At 42.5% G+C, this 14,335-nt stretch overlaps 1 protein-coding gene across 1 annotated transcript in view; it reads right to left on the bottom strand.

Annotated features, from left to right (window-relative positions):
* Positions 1-14,335, bottom strand: part of LOC311144961 (nuclear receptor corepressor 2-like) — a 118,075-nt gene that overhangs the window by 64,680 nt on the left and 39,060 nt on the right. The window lies entirely within an intron of this gene.

The raw sequence follows: 14,335 nt of genomic DNA on the forward strand, positions 1-14,335 counted from the left end.
CCCATAAATATTGTTGTAATTTTTTTGTCACTCAAAAATCACATGAATACATTAGACATGGCAAAATGTATAGAATTGCAAGAAAATTAGCATTAAAACTGCAACATTTTCTTCACCACCGAGAGGGGTGTGAACAGTTTGTGTCATGAACAGTGCTTATGCCCATAGAAATGTGTGTGCGCGCAGAGGGGGGTGCGGGATGTTCCCCAATGCTGGAAGGGGGGCCCAGAGGGAAAAAGTTTGGGAACCCCTGACAAATAAGATGTGAACGCATCAGTTTATAGGTGTTTCACAATACCAACACTGTTTACATAGTCCATTATAAATATTATCAGGTTGCTTGGCAAACAGAATACACACAAAGTATACAGTTAAAACGTGAACTTCTAAAAAGACCTGAACATAGATGGATGAAAATAGATGGATCTATTCCTGTTTAGATTGCAGCCATCGATTAGACAGCAACGCTAAACTGGCCCAGCCTAATTCAGTAACTGGTTTAGAGGCAACAATGACATACTGCGTCTCTGTCTCTGTCTCTCTCTCTCCCTCTCCCTCTGTGTATCTGTCTCTGTGTGCGGTCTGTGATATGGGATACTCTGATAGACATGTGACCTAAACACCCTGTTTACATCTCCTTTGGGAAGGCAGCAGCACGCTACGATAATTAAGTCCTCTGGGTAATGAAAGCCTGTGTCAGTGTCTCACAGTTACTAGACCACACTAACGAATATTAAATCAGACTACAAACCAGGTATATTCTAAGAACATTGAACCTGGCTCTGTGAGGATTTTTTGTTTGATTTGAAGGATGAAAGGCATTTTTCCTATTTTGTTGCCTTACAACCTGGAATAAAAATGTATTTTGGGGGGGGTTGTATCATTTGATTTACACAACATGCCTACCACTTTGAAGATGCAAAATCTTGTTTCACAAGAAATAAGACAAAAAAACTGAAAACTTGACACATACCGTACTGTATACAGTAGGGACAGGCAAAAGAGGACTATAGTCCATAATTGTTCAGTGTAGCTTAGCATTTAACAAGCATGGACTAGGTATTTGACGGTTCTAGTACTGTACATCCTAATCTCAGCCAAGGATGAGAGAAGCAACACTCCAAAGGTTATTAATGTTACAAGCATGGGAAGTGTGAGCAAACAAGTAAGGCTTTGCTGAAAAGAAATACAGCATCTTATACCAACACAACTCCCAGTAAGCCACTGATCCCCCAATTGTAAACCCCCACCAACCCACTGTGTGTGTGTGTGTGTGTGTGTGTGTGTGTGTGTGTGTGTGTGTGTGTGTGTGGGAGACAGCGAGAAAATGGAAGTGTCAGTGAGTGGGAACCAAGTTTCCTCCTGCGTAAGGTATGTGTGTGTGTAGAGAGACGAACAAAGTAAATGAGAATGTGTGATATGTTATTTTTAAACTGCTAAAATGAGCGTTATATAACAGGGCTAATCTGGAGGAAGCAGGCAGGCTCAGGCTGGGTCTAGCTGCTCTCTAGCTGAAATGTCAACGGGAGGAAAGGGGTTGAATGGACTGGCTGGGTCTGGGAGGAGATGAGATGGGATGGGATGAAATGACGAGGCTCCAGGCTGCTAGTCATACACGTCCATCACAGACACAGAGAATCCTACCAGTGTCTTTTTGGGCTGCTAAGCGTCTCCCTTTCTAATCATAGACTTGGCATGTTGCTACAACCCCTTGTTATATGATATAGCATAAAGGGGCAAACTGCAGTTCAAACGATAAGGAAGTGGTCACTAGTTTGTACTGAGGCAGTCAGTTCCATCACTCTGAGAAATGATGATGTAAATGCAGAGACGAAAGAAGAGTTCATATTGTGTGATTGTGTGTGTGTGTACTTTGTAAGAAAATCCTTGATATAATGTCTTTAGAAAAGGCAATGTAGGAGGATGAAATTGTAGCCCTACTTCAATGAAAACTGAAATATCATATAAAATGGTAGGTACAAGGTAAGACCTTCAGAACTGTCTGAAAAGCAACCAATTTCAGCTCTGCAACCTCTTATACCAGAGTTAACTCAAGGACTTCGGAGTTTGTGTGAGACACTGAGGTGTTTGGTCAGGAGGGTTTTCATCTAGTGAGAGGGCTATCTATCAAAAAGAGGGTTAGTTCTCCTGGGCTTTCAAGTGTCTAGACCCACACCATGTCTAGGACATACACCAAGACTGTCCTCTGTTCTTGTGAAGAGCAACACGTCTCCACACACTGCTAGCAGACAGTGTGAAAATAAGTGACCCATGTTAAAGCCTGTCCCCACTGCAGAGCATATACCCTGGTTATTCCACTCACTAATACAACTAAAATTGAACCAACTTTAACTTTCGACTGTGTGTGATTGTATGTACAGGTACACATACAGTACATGTGCAATGAATGCATGCATGCTGAGTGAGCACAGGCTTTGATACAGCGTGCATGCTGTACGTGCAGTATGTGTCAGTGAAAATACACTGAGTGTACAAAACATTAGGAACACCTGCTCTTTCCATGACAGACTGACCATGTGAATCTAGGAGAAAGCTATGATCCCTTATTGAGGTCACCTGTTAAATCCACTTCAAATCAGTGTAGATGAAGGGGAGGAGACAGGTTAAAGAAAGATGTTTACACCTTGAGAGAATTGAGACATGGATTGTGTATGTATGTGTGCCATTCAGAGGGTGAATGGGTAAGGCAAAATATTTAAGTGCCTTTGAACAGGGTATGGTAGTAGGTGCCAAGCGCACCAGTTTGTGTGTCAAGAACAGTTTCCCGTGTGTTTCAAGAATGGCCCACCATGCAAAGGACATCCAGCCAACTTGACCAGACTGTGGGAAGCATTGGAGTCAACATGGGCAGCATCCCTGTAGAACACTTTCGAGACCTTGTAGTCCATGCCCCGATGAATTGAGGGCAAAAGGAGGTGCAACTCAATATTAGGAAGGTGTTCCTAATGTTTTGTGCACTCAGTGTATGTGCACTCCATAACACAATTGAAAGGAGCAGGGCAAAACATCCAGTTGTTTTCATGTTAGCAGGTGTTCTTGAGATCACATTATTTAGTCTTGTTAAAAACAGAGCGAGAGAAAACAGAATACTACAGCAGGTGCACAACTAATCTTAGCCTAGGTGACATTTTGAAGTAAGATTTATTTTGTGTCAATGGCAATGCTCGAACCTAAAGAAACAAGAGCCCCTTACATTTCCTCACAGCAAGTGCTACTAAGTGGGGGTTAGCCTAAATTACTCAGACGACTATGTGAAGCCTGACCTTCCCTGAACATAAAAACAGCCTGTGCCAAAAGCTAATCAGTACAGATTCAGAGCTGCCAGTATTATGACTGACAATACAGAACACCACATCATGACCGACCAGCAGACAGGAGACTGTGGGGGAAAGGTGTCCAGGGAAGGGGGCAGCACACACACACGTGACTATTACATCCAAGCTGGCAGTCTGGCATGGACATGTTCGCCTCCAGACCACCCCAGTCCCCAATTTATTACATTCAGTCTTACATGAAAGGTATTTGGGTTTTCACAACAGCATAAATATATATCTCTGTCAGACTGATAGGTCAGCCCACATGTTAGAGTGGTGTGGCCAGAGTGTGGCACGCATGGACATTTGGTGAAGTCACAGCTCGGAGGTGTGAAGTAGTGGTCTTCGTGGGTCCAAAAAGTTGGAACCGTTCCGAAATTGACTTGGGGCTTTTACACCCGGACCCGATATGCATAAATAAAAAAGAAATACAGAGACCCATTCCGAACGAACCCGAGGACAACTAGAACCGTTCTGTATAGACCTGGTAGGATCCAGACCCGGTCCGATCAGAGTGAGGGAAGCAGCAGAAAAGGCTATTTCTAAGCTACTTTATTAACCGGAGCTGATAAAGCGCGAGGGAGAGGTGGTAGAGAGGTGCCACTCTAGCAGGCTGTGAGTGAGCGAGTGACAAGGGGAGCAGGGAGATAGAGACGAGAGACAGCAACCAACCAAGCCGACTTGCGCTAGGTGTAGACTAATTGCTGCCATAGCTAGGTTATTTATCATCCAATATGATTACGTAGTAGTACCCGTCTTGACAGCATCAAATCTAGCTAGCCTAATTGAGGCAGTATGCACTTTCTCGTCCTACACAGCTACAAACAACAACAACAACTCCAGAATATTAAGTAACAGCCTACCTGTTGGATCTTGGTCGTTGTAGCACATCTTTCTCCTTTAACTTTTAATTCCATCATTTTAATTCCATCGGGATATCTCCTAACTTTTGCCACACACGGAGGCTCTACGACTGTTGCCGATTGCCACGTTGATGACTTATGATCAACCAACAACAGGCTACGTGCGCCACTCTCGTGAAAAGCAAGAGCAGCAGCATCATTATACAGTGAGGGAAAAAAGTATTTGATCCCCTGCTGATTTTGTACGTTTGCCCACTGACAAAGAAATGATCAGTCTATAATTTTAATGGTAGGTTTATTTGAACAGTGAGAGACAGAATAACAACAAAAAAATCCAGAAAAACGCATGTCAAAAATGTTATAAATTGATTTGCAGTTTAATGAGGGAAATAAGTATTTGACCCCCTCTCAATCAGAAAGATTTCTGGCTCCCAGGTGTCTTTTATACAGGTAACGAGCTGAGATAAGGAGCACATTCTTAAAGGGAGTGCTCCTAATCTCAGCTTGTTACCGGTATAAAAGACACCTGTCCACAGAAGCAATCAATCAATCAAATTCCAAAGTCTCCACCATGGCCAAGACCAAATAGCTCTCCAAGGATGTCAGGGACAAGATTGTAGACCTACACAAGGCTGGAATGGGCTACCATCGCCAAGCAGCTTGGTGAGAAGGTGACAATTTGGTGCGATTATTCACAAATGGAAGAAACACAAAAGAACTGTCAATCTCCCTCGGCCTGGGGCTCCATGCAAGATCTCACCTCGTGGAGTTGCAATGATCATGAGAACGGTGAGGAATCAGCCCAGAACTACACGGGAGGATCTTGTCAATGATCTCAAGGCAGCTGGGACCATAGTCACCAAGAAAACAATTGGTAACACACTATGCCGTGAAGGACTGAAATCCTGCAGTGCCCGCAAGGTCCCCCTGCTCAAGAAAGCACATATACAGGCCCGTCTGAAGTTTGCCAATGAACATCTGAATGATTCAGAGGAGAACTGGGTGAAAGTGTTGTGGTCAGATGAGACCAAAATCGAGCTCTTTGGCATCAACTCTACTCGCCGTGTTTGGAGGAGGAGGAATGCTGCCTATGACCCCAAGAACACCATCCCCATGGTCAAACATGGAGGTGGAAACATTATGCTTTGGGGGTGTTTTTCTGCTAAGGGGACAGGACAACTTCACCGCATCAAAGGGACGATGGACGGGGCAATGTACCGTCAAATCTTGGGTGAGAACCTCCTTCCCTCAGCCAGGGCATTGAAAATGGGTCGTAGATGGGTATTCCAGGATGACAATGACCCAAAACACACGGCCAAGGCAACAAAGAAGTGGCTCAAGAAGAAGCACATTAAGGTCCTGGAGTGGCCTAGCCAGTCTCCAGACCTTAATCGAATAGAAAATCTGTGGAGGGAGCTGAAAGTTTGAGTTGCCAAACGTCAGCCTCGAAACCTTAATGACTTGGAGAAGATCTGCAAAGAGGAGTGGAACAAAATCCCTCCTGAGATGTGTGCAAACCTGGTGGCCAACTACAAGAAATGTCTGACCTCTGTGATTACCAAGAAGGGTTTTGTCACCAAGTACTGTCATGTTTTGCAGAGGGGTCAAATATGTATTTCCCTCATTAAAATGCAAATCAATTCATAACATTTTTTACATGCGTTTTTCTGGATTTTTTTGTTGTTATTCTGTCTCTCACTGTTCAAATAAACCTACCATTAAAATTATAGACTGATCATTTCTTTGTCAGTGGGCAAATGTACAAAATCAGCAGGGGATCAAATACTTTTTTCCCTCACTGTACAATCTCTCTCTACTGCAGCAGTCGCATTCGAGACCCATGACAATCATATCAGATCTGACCCAGACCCGTGAAATTATTTAGAATTCTGGATCTGGACCCGCTTGGGTATTCGGGTACAGGTGGATCCGTGAAGACCTCTAGTGTGAAGAATGACCTTCCAGCCCCCAGACAGTAGCCCTCTCCCTCCACACACACACACACACACAGTGTTTCCCCTACACACATTTAGCAGCTGCTAAATCATGGCCGCCACAAATAACAATTATAATAATCATATATTTTTTTTTATATATACAATTTTTGGGATGGTAAAACAGTGTAAACTTAAACGACTAAAACCTGATATAATGTATGTAGAAAAGATAATGGCGCAATATATTTGTAAAAAATATCATATTTGAGAATTAACAATCACCAAAATAAAAACTAGACAGTCAGGGAGAATCTAAAATTAATGTCATGGCATGGGGCCCCAATTACACTACCAGTCAAAAGTTTGGACACACCTACTCATTCAAGGGTTTTTCTTAATTTTTACTATTGTTTATTTACATTTTACATTTTTACATTTTAGTCATTTAGCAGACGCTCTTATCCAGAGCCCCTGTGGGAATCGAACCCACAACCCTGGCGTTGCAAACGCCATGCTCTATCAACTGAGCTACATCCCTGCCGGCCATTCCCTCCCCTACCCTGGACGACGCTGGGCCAATTGCGCGCCACCCCATGGGTCTCCCGGTCGCGTCCGGCCACGACAGAGCCTGGATTCGAACCAGGATCTCTAGTGGCACAGCTAGCACTGCGATGCAGTGCCTTAGACCACTGCGCCACATGCATTTATGTTGTAGAATAATAGTGAAGACATCAAAACTATGAAATAACACATATGGAATCATGTAGTAACCAAAAAAGTGTTAAACAAATCAAAATAGATTTGAGATTCTTCAAATAGCCACCCTTTGCCTTGATGACAGCTTTGCACACTCTTGGCATTCTCTCAACCAGCTTCATGAGGTAGTCACCTGGAATGCATTTTAATTAACAGGAGTGCCTTCTTAAAAAGTTAAATTGTGGAATTTCTTTCCTTCTTAATGCGTTTGAGCCAATGTAGGGGGGGTATACAGAAGATAGCCCTATTTGGTAAAAGACCAAGTCCATATTATGGCAAGAACAGCTCAAATAAGCAAAGAGAAACGACAGTCCATCATTACTTTAAGACATGAAGGTCAGTTAATACGGAACATTTCAATAACTTTTAAAGTTTCTTCAAGTGCAGTCGCAAAAAACATCAAGCGCTATGATGAAACTCTCTCATGAGGACCGCCACAGGAATGGAAGACCCAGAGTTACCTCTGCTGCAGAGGATAAGTTCATTAGTTACCAGCCTCAGAAATTGCAGCTCAAATAAATTCTTCAGAGTTCAAGTCACAGACACATCTCAACATCAACTGTTCAGAGGGGACTGTGTGAATCAGGCCTTCGTGGTCGAATTGCTGCAAAGAAACCACTACTAAAAGACACCAATAATAAGAAGAGACCTACTTGGGCCAAGAAACACGAGCAATGGAAATTAGACCAGTGGAAATGTGTCCTTTGGTCTGGAGTCCAAATTGGAGATTTTTGGTTCCAACCGCTGTGTCTTTGTGAAATGCAGTGCGGGTGAACTGATGATCTCCGCATGTGTAGTTCCCACCATAAAGCATAGAGGAGGAGGTGTTATGGGGGTGCTTTGCTGGTGACACTGTCTGTGATTTGTTTATAATTCAAGGCACACTTAACCAGCATGGCTACCACAGCATTCTGCAGCGATACGCCATCCCATCTGGTTTGGGCTTAGTGGGACTATCATTTGTTTTTCAACAGGGCAATGACCCAACACACTTCCAGGCTGTGTAAGGGCTATTTTACCAAGGAGGAGAGTGATAGAGTGCTGCATCAGATGACCTAGCCTACACAATCCCCGACCTCAACCCAATTGAGATGGTTTGGGATAAGTCGGACGGCAGAGTGAAGGAAAAGCAGCCAACAAGTGCTCAGCATATGAGGGAACTCCTTCAAGACTGTTGGAAAAGCATTCCAGGTGAAACTTGTTGAGAGAATGTGTGCAAAGCTGTCATCAAGGCAAAGGGTGGCTATTTGAAATATAAAATATATTTTGATTTGTTTAACACTTTTTTGGTTACTACATGATTCCATATGTGTTATTTCATAGTGTTGATGTCTTCACTATTATTCTACAATGTAGAAAATAGTAAAAATAAAGAAAAACCCTTAAATGAGTAGGTGTCCAAACATTTGACTGGTACTGTATGTTTGAGTCACTCAGATAGCATAAGAACAAGGCATTAGCTTTGAAACGGCCATTTCTCTCTCAGCCCCATGACAAAATGTGTAAAATTGCAGGAAACTAGCTTTAAAACTGCAGCCAAGAGGACGACCTCTAAAACTGTGCCATTGGCCACGCCCATTGTGATGAGATGGGATTAAATGACGAGGCCCCAGGTTGCTAGTCATACACGTGCATCACATCAGACACACGCAATCCTACCAGTGCCTTTTTTGGCTCATAAGCGTCTCTCCACCTCCCCACTAACTTTGCCACCGCTGCTGAAAACAAATCCTAAGGGAAACACTGCACACACACAATCGTAATTTACGCTGCTGCTACTCTGTTTATCATATATCCTGATGTCTAGTCACCTTACCCCTATACATATCTACCTCGATCACTCCAGTATCCCAGCACATTGTAAATATGGTGTTGGAACTGACCCTGTATATATATATATCGTTGTACTTTTTCGTGTTCTTCTTATTTCAAATGTTTATTTCTCGTGTGTTTTTGTTCTATCTTGGGTTTGGAGCTTGCAAGAAAGGCATTTCACTGTACTTGTGCACGTGACATAAAAAATTGAAATACCTCCTCCCTATTCTGTTCTCCCAAGGCTGTGGCTGATCAACAAGCAGAGGCTTAGACAGCAGACGGCCTTCGCTCCATCTAATCCATCTCCCATTGAGGAGAGAAAACAAGACTCTCATTGTGCTGGGTGGAAGTCTGTCATGCTGCCGTGGAACTAAGCCTGTGGATCTGCCTGGACTCCATTACATATCAAGACAGCAGTGGTGGGAATCTGTGATTGATTCAGCCTGAATTTAAAACAGATTCAATTGAGATTTTTCGTCACTGGCCATTTGCTTAACAAGTCACAATAAATTGCATGGACTCACTCTGTGTGCAATAATAGTGTTTAACATGATTTTTTATTGACTACCTCATCTCTGTACCACACACATACAATTATCTTTAAGGTCCCTCAGTCGAGCAGTGAATTTCAAAAACACATTCAACCACAAAGACCAGGGAGGTTTTCCAATACCTTGCAAAGAAGAGCATTTATTGGTAAATGGGAAAAAAATGAAAAATAATAATTATAACATTGAATATCCTTTTGAGCATGGTGAAGTAATTAATTACACTTTGGATGGTGTATCAATACATCCAGTCACTACAAAGGTACAGACGTCCTTCCTAACTCAGTTGCCGGAGAGGAAGGAAAGCGCTCAGGGATTTCACCATAAGGCCAATGGTGACTTTAAAACAGTTAGAGTTTAATGGCTGTGACAGGAGACAGCAGAGGATGGTTCAACAACATTAAAGTTACTCCACAATACTAACCTAATTGACAGAGTGAAAAGAAGGAAGCTTGCACAGAATAAAAAATATTCCAAAACATGCATCCTGTTTACAACAAGGCATTAAAGTAACACTGCAAGAAGTGTGGCAAAGCAATTCACTTTTTGTCCTGAATACAAAGTGTAATGTTAGGGGCAAATCCAATACAACACATTCCTGAGTACGATTCTCCATATTTTCAAGCATAGTGATGGATGCATCATGTTTTGGGTATGCTTGTAATCGGTAAGGCCTGGGGAGTTTTTCAGGATAAAAAAGAAACTGAATGGAGCTAAGCACAGGCAAAATCCGAGAGGAAAACCTGGTTCAGTCTGCTTTCCACCAGACACTGGGATATGAATTCACCTTTCAGCAGGACAATAACCTAAAACACAAGGCCAAATCCACACTGGAGATGCTTATCAAGGAGACAGTGAATGTTCATGGGTGGCCAAGTTACAGTTTGGACTTAAATCTGCTTTAAAATCTATGGCAAGGCCTGAAAATGGTTGTCTAGCAATGATCAACAACAAATTTGACAGAGCTTGACAAATTTTTTAAAATGGGCAAATGTTACACAATCCAGGTGTGGAAAGGTCTTAAAGATTTACCCAGAAAGATGCACAGCTGTAATCGCTGCCAAAGGTGATTCTAACATGTATTGACTCAGGGGGTTGAATACTTATTGAATCAAGATTAATTAGTGTTTTATTTTTCATACGTTTTCTACAAATGTTTGAATTTTTCTTCCACTTTGAAATGACAGAGTATTGTGTGTATATCGTTGACAAAAAATGTCAACTAAATCAATTTTAATCTCACTTTGTAACACAACAAAATGTGGAAAAAGTAAAGGGGTGTGAATACTTTCTGAAGGCACGGTATATCCCTGCTAGACAGGCTGCTGCTATTATATAGTCTAGTCTGCTCTCCCCTTTCCTGCCCCTCCATCTCTTACTCCTCCCTTTCCCTTTTCCCCGTCCCTTCATCTGTGCCTCTTCTCTGTGTTTGCCCTTTGCCTCTTTTCGATCCCCATCCCCCTCTCTCCTTCTGCTCATTCTTTCCATACAGTGGTTGCATCTGACAGCACTTATATAATGGCTTTACAGCCCTCAGCACTCTGAGGGGAATTACTGGCGTTCCTGAATATTTCCCAGCTAGCTTAGATAATCTGTGTGTATTTTGCAGCCTCCTTTATTGGTATATCTATTAACCATTCCTTGGCTGGCTGCCTCCCGTAACAGTTTGAAGTGCTCTGTACCATGTCAGGAACATCTCTCTAGACTAGCAGTATCTCTGCTCTTCACTGTGATGTTGCTGTTTTCATCTTCCTCTGCTATGGTGCTTCATCCTGAGAGAGGCCTTTCAAATCTAGGTCAGCAGCTCCATTATTTATTAATTGTTTGTTTCACAGCTAGCTCATATTCCCCACTGCTCTTCATGTAAGACAAAGTCAGAATCCCCCTCCCCATCCTCCTCCCAGTCCCAGCTCACATTGTGGTGTTGCTGGCGTCTAATAATACCGTGGCTGCCCCGGGGGAAGATGCTGCCACTCAGCAGGATCACACGCAGCAGAAACACACGCAGCACAGTAGAGGGTCCTTGTCCTTGCTGCTGTCCCAACAGACAAGCCAGGCCAGGGATGACTAACACTGGGTAGAGCTAGGGCTGTTACAGTGACCGTATTACTGCCACACCGGCGGTCACAAGTCATAACCGCAGTCAAATTCCAGGTGACCGTTTAGTCACGGTAACTAGGCTTCTCCAAGCTCTGATGCTGCTGATGGTCATTAGTAGCCTACCAGACTTGATAACTGCCGGGTATTCAGCATTCTATTGTCCCTCTAATCACTCTGACATCAATGCAAATTTTTTCGAAAATCAAATCAAACACTTCATGACAGCCCATAAGCTCATTTTGAGCAACATTGCTATAGGCTATGCAATTGCGTGAGAAAACAGAGTTTTGATGGCCTCTATTAAAAACTATATTTATTTATCAACTTTCCTAACATTAAGCACATTGCTTTGCTTTACAACAGGAGTCTAGCATACCTGGCTGGAATGAAAATGAACCACGGGAAAAGTGTCTTCCATTCGCTATTTAAGTGCATAGATGACATGTATTTGTTTTCAGCTAATTGATTGCATTTTGGAACATTTGCGCATATAGCCTACTGCCGTATGCGCATTGCTGTGCTTATATTGTGAATGAAATAGCCTAATAGTTTATCAACATTAAGCTAAATGTTCTGATCTGTTGCATCAGCCTCATTGCTTTTAAAAGTGGTTGTATTAATTTGGGATCTATCGCATCCCACAACTGTCCCAGCGTATGTTTGGAGTATTTATTTCTTGCACAGAAGGACAAGTTGACCAATAGAATAGGTCAACTTTTGTACTATGAGGGATAGTAGATTGACATAGGCTAGTGCTTTTGCTGTTCGTTAGGTCTACTCATCTTGTTGGCTGACGAAAAGTAGGCTAAATGTGGACAGTTCTTCTAACATCTTCAATATGCGCCTCGGAATTCGATAAGAGGGATGTGCGCAGTTGCGTTCCCGATGTGTCCGTCATCACTTGTAGCCGGGTGAAGGGAATTATAACTATTATATTCAGCCTAAGGGCACAACGGCCACTTTGGCCGCAAAAGGCATGGATTTTTTAGGGGGCATTACGGCCACACAAGGGGGATGCCGTCGGGAAATTCGAGGCCTGGTGAAAATATTATCAAGTGCTTGTCAAATTGTGACTGAGAGACTGATGAAGTGTGTGCAGCCTACACAAGAAACAAAATCAGGGTTCATGCCTTTCATGCAACTTTTTTCAAATCATTTTTAGAGTCGCATCATGCAGCCTTAGAATGTATTAAACATCAAAACATATAGCCCAACGTTTGTATCACAGGTAAAGTTGCATAAATAACTCTCAATTAAGCATATAGGATGACCTGTTACTTTGTTAAGCGCTCAACACAGAATAGCCGCATGTGCGCACTTCCTTGGCAAACGTTTGGAGAAGATATCCTTTCTATTTTATTCAGCTATGTTCAGTTGTATTCTTACAGCCCTTGTATTCTAATTTTTAAAAATAGTGCCACGGAATTCTAAGCAAATCTTGTCTGCTAAATTAACTAGTGTAGCCCCCAGCCATATGGCATAGCCATATCAGGGACTAACAGAAGAACAACTCAGAGTACGCGATTCTGTTCTTCTGAAATAGCCAACATTTTCTTCATATCATGTTTCTTTAGACCTGTCAAAAATAAATAATGGATTTACTGTGATGGTGTAGGCTATATTAAATGGATTTATTAGACTGTTTAAAATGTAGATGTTCCAAAGGTCTGCATCAGTGGATTGTAGGCTATGCGTGGAAGCCAGGAGATGCTATACATGTTTATGTTAATTAATGGTCAATTACCGTGAGACCGGCAGTTATTTGCTTGACAATCACTGGCTGACAGAATTTAATGAACACCACAGCCCTAGGTAGAGCAGGTAGAGACAAAGCCTCCTCCTCTTGCCCCTTATTCAAAATGGACTAAATTGACTAGAAATTATACATCCTCTGGAATAGATTAGCAAAATGGCCAAAATTACTATTCTGCTAACATTTGACGTGTAGAAGATACCAACAGGATGTAGCTAGCTAAACAGCGACAGTAAGTGTGGGTGTAACAACATTGTTCCCGGAGCACTATGTTGATTACAAACAACTACCACTGACGCCAGATGGTAGAGTATGAGTGGGAACAATAATTTCTTCAGTGCTTTTTCAGAGTCACCTTCCAGGTGCCATAACTTGTTGAGAGAAACAGTACTAGCAGAGTGACATCCTCTGTGTTGATGACAGGTGAAGGGAGAACGGAGCAGTGAGCAGCACAACCTTCCCCTGAGCCTCTGACCTAGAAACAGACCCTGTAGAAAGTAACACACACTGACTGTACCAGCCCTATTCATGGGACACATTCTCAGATCCAGCTAACATTCCACACATCTGTGTCTGCCACTTACCGTAAAACTTTAATTAAACGCAGTCTCAAATAGCAGCCTGTCCCTTTTAATAGCCGGGAATCGGCACACATTCCAGCAAATTAATTCCCAGTTTCAAATAAGCGCTGGCTCTAAATGTATATTTACGAGTGAACTTCAGTGAGTACAAGAAAGATTGCGCAAATGAGGATAAAGGAGAGCAACATCATTTCCATTGATGAGACAGCAGTGTGGTTTGACGCAAAATCGGAGGTGTATGATAGGCAGCCTTTGCAAGTCTCATCTGCGATGGATTTGTTATTATAAATGTTTATACTGGTCACAATAAACAGTGTGGTAGTCTTTTCAACATTTTATCGAGCAAAAGCTTTCTGCATTAAGGAAATAGACGCCTGGATCAAATAGAAGCCTGTCTCTAAAAAGCGCCGGTTGTGTTCAGTGAATGAAGCAAATAAATGCCTGCGCTATTCATTTAAGACACAGCCATCACCAGTAAAGCTAAAGCAGAGCACAGTTATTGCATGGCCGATAGTGGAGTAGGTTAGGACCTCTAAAAGGGAAATGCAATCTGCATTACTTATGAATGGCTCCTCTCCGTCAAGGAACTGATCCCTTGCTAAAGAGGAAATATTCACTACCATTAGTGTTGTGTATTTTTGCATTTA

The sequence above is a fragment of the Coregonus lavaretus genome (assembly GCF_964263955.1).
Source record: "Coregonus lavaretus genome assembly, chromosome: 17".
In the NCBI taxonomy this organism is placed as follows: domain Eukaryota; kingdom Metazoa; phylum Chordata; class Actinopteri; order Salmoniformes; family Salmonidae; genus Coregonus; species Coregonus lavaretus.